The 9,197-nt window shown below is 26.2% G+C and overlaps 1 protein-coding gene across 1 annotated transcript in view; it reads right to left on the bottom strand.

The window, feature by feature from the left end:
- LOC107443541 (rabphilin-3A) overlaps nt 1-8,605 on the bottom strand; it is a 90,313-nt gene extending 81,708 nt beyond the window's left edge. The window contains exon 1 of the mRNA XM_071185881.1: nt 8,407-8,605. The gene's annotated coding sequence lies outside the window, so the exon portion shown is untranslated. The remainder of the gene's footprint in view (nt 1-8,406) is intronic.
- Nucleotides 8,606-9,197: the final 592 nt, after the last annotated feature.

Here is a 9,197-nt window from a genome sequence, read left to right on the forward strand (position 1 = left end):
GTTCCAGTCGTTAGTCTGCTCTCAGACTCCAAGGCTTTTTACAGTTCTTGTCGTATATCTGCTTTCAGTTTTGAAAGGATTTAACCGTTCCAGTCGTTAGTCTGCTCTCAGACTCCAAGGCTTTTTACAGTTCTTGTCGTATATCTGCTTTCAGTTTTGAAAGGATTTAACCGTTCCAGTCGTTAGTCTGCTCTCAGACTCCAAGGCTTTTTACAGTTCTTGTCGTATATCTGCTTTCAGTTTTGAAAGGATTTAACCGTTCCAGTCGTATGTCTGCTCATAGCCTCCACAGCAGAAAACCATATAGCTCTTAGAGTATTCAATAGCATTGTTCTCTAAAAATCGATAGGCTTTGTAGGTATATTTAAGATAGATAAATTATTCAAAATAATATTTTACAAATTAAGTTTAAGTGCTTGCTCTTTTTTATCTTCATTATCCTGCATATTATGTTTCTCTGACAAAAATTAATTCTGACCAGTGAGAGAACTATGTTTACATTTAAGACGACCGTGAAAGATTAAATACTTTTGCCAGACTGTCGTTGAAATTTTAATTTAAGATTAATTCTCTTTTAATTAATTTTATCATCTCTCTTTTAATTAATAAATCAAGATTAATTTTAATTTAAGATTAATTCATGACAATAAATTCTGATCGTAATGGCCAGGAAACGATTGAAATTTGCGTTGTCATCAAGTACAGAAACTAATAGAGATTTAAATGCTCTAGCTAGACGCAAATTTGGTCAAAATTTTAATGGTAAGAGTCACCCTTTTTAGATACGTTCGCGAGTTAATAAAAATTTTCTAAAAATTCCTAATATTTCGTAATATTTGTATTAGATAAAACTTTAATGCTTGTGTATATTGTTACCAAACAAATGAATATTTTTTTTCGCGTGAGAAAGAATTGGACAAATAACTGAAATATCAAGTGAAGGAGCAGTCATAAGCATGAAAAAGAAAATGATTAATTGGCCTTTCAATAAACCTATTTCCGTTCAGAGTTCTCTCGCGCGTGTACCGAAATGCTGAAAAAAAACTGAGCAATAAGTTCGGCAGAAAGGTTATATATTTCTATTCTAAATAGGTTATTCACTTGAGTGGGTAACATAATATTTTAGACTTATGCTTTCATTTTCTTACGTTGTTAAGAATAAAGGTCTTAAAAATGCAATTACTTCAAACACTGATAATTAAAATTGAGCACATAGAGAAATCCTATGAATTATTTGTTTACAATATAATTTTCATGTAGCATTGAAAAGCATAGATATCGAATCCTAATATATATGTATATTGATTGAAAGCTTTATAATTCAAAGGTTTCCTAGAATGAATATGTTGCATATTTCCAGAACTTCATTTAAAACAGAGTACAAAGCTACATGCATGCAAAATACATAACTAACCAATTGGCTAGTAATGTGAGCTCGAATTGTGAAACAGTCAGAAAGGTACTGTGTAAGCAGTTCCGGGTGTTGGCGAGCGAAACGAGCAGGGGTTGGAAACCATTAGTTAATAAATATTGTGTTGTTTTTAATTAAACTTGAACAATCCAAGCTCACCAGCCATAGGCCTTTTGCGATTTAAATCAGGAAAGTGCACCGGAAGGGTGAAAGTGCATCTTAGCTCCGAACCCACCGGATAGATGGCAGCACCACTCATTCAGGAGACCACTTCCTCAATTTAAACACATAGATCAGAAAGGGCGACCAACCAGAACTTTCGATTCCACAGTACACATGTACTCGGCAGATCTTGGCCTTGGCAAACTTGGCCAAGGTCTTGGCGGAGTCGAGGATTGAATCTGATTCGGAGGGGCCCATAAATATTATTTATGATGAAAGGACATTATGAATAATATTTTTCATTAATATCAGTCTACTTATTCTATGAGAAATTATTTTCGAAATGGAGTCTATAAAAGCTATTGAACTCCATACTTGAATTTGTTACTGGGATTTAATTGCGTTTCCGCAAAAAGATTCAGACTTTCATTCTCAAATGTTTTTCCATTTTAAAATTTCCCTCAAAGGATTTAATGAAATATGCAATTACCAAATCATGAAAGAGAAAATTTTAAATTAGAGATATCTCTTGAGGATGTCGTACACGGCTTTTGTTATTTGTTACATACTTTTCTGATATTATCTCTTAATGCTTGTAAATTTCCCGAAATCTCAGAAGAATTAGAGTAATTTTATTAAACAGTGATTCTGTTCTCAAAATTAATTAACGTAAAAGGGTATAAAAATGAAGCTCATTAGAATTAAACAAAAAATAATACAAATTGAAAAGCTTTTAATTAGAAAAGGAGTAGATATTCATTTAATTAGTTTTCAATTACTGGTTATTAAAAACCAACAACAGCAATTTTTAAATTTTTCGGTACTGTATATTAATTGCGGGATATTTACCGCGATTTAATTTGCGAGGTCTTTTAATTTCAGAAGAAAAAATATTCCTGCAATGTCGAGATTACAGGATAAGAGTTAATTAATTAAAAATAGGTGGAATTAATATATTAAAGATTAACGCTACCAGGTAGGGAGGAAAAATTAGTTACAAAAATAAGTGTATCGATAACGTATCAATTTTTATTTGTTTAATTAAAAAAAATCTGCATTTTATTAGGATGAAATTTGAAATTGACAAAAATAAGAAACAAAATTTAAACTGTTTAAAAAAAATAAGGGAAAAAAACATTTCTAAACACATACTTCACATTTTATTCACCGTTAAAAAGTTTCAATAAATATCGAAAGTTTCTAAATTTTCGTTTTTTTTGCATTTAAAAAAAAATATTTCAATACATTTGACTTTATTTCCTAATTAGAAAATCACTGAAACAATTGCGAGGCATAAGATAATAACAGATTTAAAACAAATTTATTTGGCAAACTTTTGTTCAAAATTTGTGTTTTCTGAAATACTGCGGTGTCGCTTCAATTTCTTAAAACCATTGCCATTTAAGAAATATTAGTTTTATAAATCTGGTATAGTTCTTCAAAGAATCAGTCGTTTTATAGGATTTGAAACTTTTTGCACCAATTTTCATAGAACACTCAGTCAGTGGCAAAGATTTTTTCCTTAGCGTTTTTTTTAAAGTTTATTTAGAATGAAAATCAATCAATTGATTGAATTGATTAATGAATCACCTATTAGTAATTTTGTTCGATAATGTGTCCCTGTAATTTCAAAGTGTGGCATAAAATTATTGTAAGAGGAAGACACATTTTTAGTAGCAAAAAACTGAAGAAAAAAAAAGTGCTGATTTACAAAGATACATTAATTGAATGTTATACCATAAAAACAGCAAAAGAAGCAGACGTTTGTAGTTGGAAAGTTAAGTATGGTAGGAAGGGTAACACATGCCATAATTGCCATAAAAGCTTTAGTATCTTTGTGTGAATTGCCGAACTTATGTGTGGCTTTGCATTATCATGGTGGATTACAAATCTGTAATGATTAACTAGCACTGTACCTCTGTATGTTTCTATGATAGATTCGTTTTTTTATCAGCAGTTACACTAAACAAAAATCATAGGAAAAACTCAAGTTCATTCAAACAAAGGAACAACCGCCATTTGTTACGAAAATTACGTCATAACTTTTCGTAAATACTAGAATCATTTATTCATAATATGGTAACGGGACTATTTATTTAAGGGTAAAATCTGTTGTTGCAGAAATTAAAACCTTTAATAAGAGTATATTATACATATTTCAAGGCTCCAACTACAGAGCAGACGACATTTTAATGACTGGATGAAACTTAAACTTCTGATATATCGTCTGCGAATATTAATATTTTAATTTTAAACCTTGAGTCTATTTACAAGTAATTTACGTATATTTAACTGTGGGACATACTTAATTTATAGATATAGACATTTTAAATTTATCGTCGGAATTATTTGTAATGCGGTATATAGAGCTTTAAAAGCTCGCGAGAGACACTCCTTTTAGCGTTTGCAACTTTCACATTTAATTAAAAAATAAAAGTAGTTTGGAAAAGATACGCTGCACAGTGTTCGAATTACTATTTAAATTGAATTTGCAGCTTCTAGCTGAAAGCATTTCCGGAGGGATTTAGTAATCGATGAAAGGTAATTTTCAATGATAAAATATTTAAACTAGCCTTTTCTACATTAACTAATTTTTATTCGGAATGCACTATCTATTAACAATTATATATTCATGGGATGCAGACGGTAAATTTCAATAGAATTAAAAATTAACTTCAACTTTCTGGTGTAAAATATAGTTTTTATTATGTATTTATTTAGTTTATTCTATTAATACTTTTTTTACATCTACAAAGATATTTTCCTGGAATAAAAAACGGGTATTCCATGAAAAATTATCGTGAATTACTTGAATTTCCTCTACTATTTCACTTTAACTTATTACATTCTTAAATTGTTAATTTTTTATGCATTCAAGATGGTTTGAATTTACTTAGAAGGCCTATATTATTGCTTTAATAATATTTTAAAAGTCACAAGTAAATTTTTGTTCAAACAAGTTGAATCCACAAAAGCTCATTTCCGTTCAAAATTATTAATCATATTATTTAAATGTTAAAATATGTATAATTCTAAAGAAAAGCGTTCACTTAAATTTGCTGAAACATAATCTAATAATTTTTATTTATTTGAATTCTTCCAAAGCCTACTTTGTATTTATCAAGCTATTTTAAAAACAAAGAAACAGTTTTAAATATGTTGCTTTCCTTTATTTTACAAAAAAAAAACTTATTATTTTGCATAATTGGAATATTTTTGATGTAATGCGGGAGATACAAAGCTGCTTAAATTTAAAAGACAAATCAGACTAAATACGGAGAAATACTTGTTTTTACTTATCTTGCCTTCATTAACTAACTTTAATTTAAAAGTAATAGCGATGTACAGTACACAAAGAAATAAACCTGCCACCCTGAATAACTTTTGATCCTTCTTATTGGCCAGGAAATAAATGACCCAATTTTCTCACATTAAGATTCAGATTTCTTTTTTTATCAAAGTTAAATTAATAAAAGTTATAAAAGTATTATTTATCTATAGAATATTTCATTTAGTCTGATTTAAAAGTATTAATCTGTAATAATTATTTATCTTTTTTTTTCATTTTCTCTGCTACATTTACATTTTTGATTATTCTATATTAAAAGCTAAAACGAGCTGTATGCGGTCTTTCTTTAATTGCCTTCATATTACTTCATTGCGCAACATTTTATGATTCACATTATAAACTTATGAATCATTTCAGAAATATTAAACATTAAATATAAGATACCCCGATTTTACCCCGATAATATCGAACACAAAAATCTGTGAATGTGTTAATTCAATAAAAAATTTAACATTAACCTCGTTTAAAATATTTTGAGATCTATAAAATATTTTAATTTAGATATAGAAATCTGTTTATCATCCAAAAAAATAAATAAAATGCTTAAAGGTAATTCTAGGGGTTGGCTGACGGAGCGAGCAGGAGGCAGTGCTTTTTAGTATCTACGTAAATACGAGTGTTTATTTTGAGTCGTGGCTCAAAAATGTAGAGTATTCCATTAAACACCACAATTCACGCATTCTCTGCCTATCTTTTTATGAGAAAGGAATACTAGACAATAGAAAGCACAACTGTCGTATTGAAAGTCATTGAAAATCCATCAAAAAAAGAGAACGATTTCAAAAATACCCCCCAAGTTGTTGAAAATATCTAATTAAATGCATTAAATATAAGTTTCAACAGAAATTCTGTTCGTGATAGAACACGCTCCAAATAATTTGGATGTAAAAAGTATGAACTACGTTTTGAATTAATTTTTTAAGTAATGTTATAGTTGATTTCACGTTATTTATTTTCAATTTCCGTTGCTGAAAACTTGAAACTTAAATTCGACCAGGTTAATATTTAAAATTTTACTTTAAGATTTGCCTGCAATATATTGACATAAATGCGATTAAATTATGTTGTTTTTTTTTCACTTTCTTNAATTAAAACATGTTAATTATTATTTTAAAAAGAACGTCGTGGAAACAACGATGAAACAAAATAATTCAAATATTTTTATTATTATTATTATTTCAAAAATTATATTGTGAAACAACGATTAATTAAAATAATTGAAACATGTTAATTATTATTATAAAAATTATATTGTGAAACAACGACAAAACAAACCAATTGAAAAAGTTTTAATCTTTTTTAAAAACTATATTGAAATACAACGATAAAACAAAAAAATTGAAACATTTTTATTATTATTTTAAAAAATTATATTGTAAAACAACGATTAATTAAAACATGTTAATTATTATTTTAAAAAGAACGTCGTGGAAACAACGATGAAACAAAATAATTCAAATATTTTTATTATTATTATTATTTCAAAAATTATATTGTGAAACAACGATTAATTAAAATAATTGAAACATGTTAATTATTATTATAAAAATTATATTGTGAAACAACGACAAAACAAACCAATTGAAAAAGTTTTAATCTTTTTTAAAAACTATATTGAAATACAACGATAAAACAAAAAAATTGAAACATTTTTATTATTATTTTAAAAAATTATATTGTAAAACAACGATTAATTAAAACATGTTAATTATTATTTTAAAAAGAACGTCGTGGAAACAACGATGAAACAAAATAATTCAAATATTTTTATTATTATTATTATTTCAAAAATTATATTGTGAAACAACGATTAATTAAAATAATTGAAACATGTTAATTATTATTATAAAAATTATATTGTGAAACAACGACAAAACAAACCAATTGAAAAAGTTTTAATCTTTTTTAAAAACTATATTGAAATACAACGATAAAACAAAAAAATTGAAACATTTTTATTATTATTTTAAAAAATTATATTGTAAAACAACGATTAATTAAAACATGTTAATTATTATTTTAAAAAGAACGTCGTGGAAACAACGATGAAACAAAATAATTCAAATATTTTTATTATTATTATTATTTCAAAAATTATATTGTGAAACAACGATTAATTAAAATAATTGAAACATGTTAATTATTATTATAAAAATTATATTGTGAAACAACGACAAAACAAACCAATTGAAAAAGTTTTAATCTTTTTTAAAAACTATATTGAAATACAACGATAAAACAAAAAAATTGAAACATTTTTATTATTATTTTAAAAAATTATATTGTAAAACAACGATTAATTAAAACATGTTAATTATTATTTTAAAAAGAACGTCGTGGAAACAACGATGAAACAAAATAATTCAAATATTTTTATTATTATTATTATTTCAAAAATTATATTGTGAAACAACGATTAATTAAAATAATTGAAACATGTTAATTATTATTATAAAAATTATATTGTGAAACAACGACAAAACAAACCAATTGAAAAAGTTTTAATCTTTTTTAAAAACTATATTGAAATACAACGATAAAACAAAAAAATTGAAACATTTTTATTATTATTTTAAAAAATTATATTGTAAAACAACGATTAATTAAAACATGTTAATTATTATTTTAAAAAGAACGTCGTGGAAACAACGATGAAACAAAATAATTCAAATATTTTTATTATTATTATTATTTCAAAAATTATATTGTGAAACAACGATTAATTAAAATAATTGAAACATGTTAATTATTATTATAAAAATTATATTGTGAAACAACGACAAAACAAACCAATTGAAAAAGTTTTAATCTTTTTTAAAAACTATATTGAAATACAACGATAAAACAAAAAAATTGAAACATTTTTATTATTATTTTAAAAAATTATATTGTAAAACAACGATTAATTAAAACATGTTAATTATTATTTTAAAAAGAACGTCGTGGAAACAACGATGAAACAAAATAATTCAAATATTTTTATTATTATTATTTCAAAAATTATATTGTGAAACAATAACTAAACTGAGTAATTAAAACATTTTTTATTATTGTTTTAAAAATCAAAAATTTTATGAACATTAACATTTTGTAAAGAGAAAAAATTCAATATTTTTCTAAACTTGTATTCGAACTATATTACAGGTCAGCAACTATATCTTTAAAAAAATTAGAAAAGAAAAAAAAAATATTCGGATGTCATATTAGGATTCGATTTATGTGAAACAGGAAAGACCGGCTCTAGGTATCAAATTAAACGGGATCATTTTGAAAAGCCGGAAACAAACAACAGATTGTTCGTTTCCGATAAAGAAAATAAAAGAGGGGAGAAATAAAATTAAATAAACTCCCCCACTATAAAACCTTACATCCCCCACCACTATCGACCTTCTATGTCGACAACTGTTGACTGCACGCAACATATGGCTTAGCGGTCTGACAGGTGTTATAAAATATCATTAACAATTAAAGTAAAAGTACTCACCCTTATAAAGGTACTAGGTACTTAAAATAATTTCATGAACTGTTCATAAGAAATAAGAGGGTGAATTATCAAATTCATTCTTTATTTTTTCATTTCAAATCGAATGATTAACTGTTTTTTTATCGTCACTTTCGAATGGACATTGCATTCACGGAGATCTTCGCCCTCGACATCATCGCATGCTGACGACTCAATGCCCTATAGCGCCATCTGACGGGTAACTGATAAATCTTAGACAAATTTATAATCAATGATGGATGAAAGCTTATAAATGATGGAGATGGAATTTCCTTGCACGAAGGAGCTCTTTTTTTTTACTATTCAGGAAAGAGATAAATTATTTCAAAGTGATAAAAATGAAAATTGAAGAATTACAATAAGCTTGCGCGGACAGAATGATATGAAAATATACTTTTTTTCTTTTTCTTTTTTTTAATTTTATTATGAAGTGAATTTTTTAGCGTCGTTGTAAACTTTGTTTAATATTTAATGTACTGCCAGTTATTATAGTTGAATATTTGAGTTGAAAAATATAAAAAAAAGTGAAAATTATAGAATTTCTATCTTGACTATCAACTTATAGTTACGGGCTATTCTCCAGAAAATGTGTTATTTGCCTTTCTTCAATTTATTTTCTTCACAAACATCTTTTTTTAAATGTCGAAACAATGCAATTATAATTTTTAATTAAATTGATATTATCATAAATATTGCAATTAACTGATAAATTTGAATCTGTAAAATGTCACTTCCCCTCTATCCCTTGTCCCTTTGTCACTGATATTCCTGTT

The sequence above is a fragment of the Parasteatoda tepidariorum genome, chromosome 9 (assembly GCF_043381705.1).
Source record: "Parasteatoda tepidariorum isolate YZ-2023 chromosome 9, CAS_Ptep_4.0, whole genome shotgun sequence".
Lineage (NCBI taxonomy): Eukaryota > Metazoa > Arthropoda > Arachnida > Araneae > Theridiidae > Parasteatoda > Parasteatoda tepidariorum.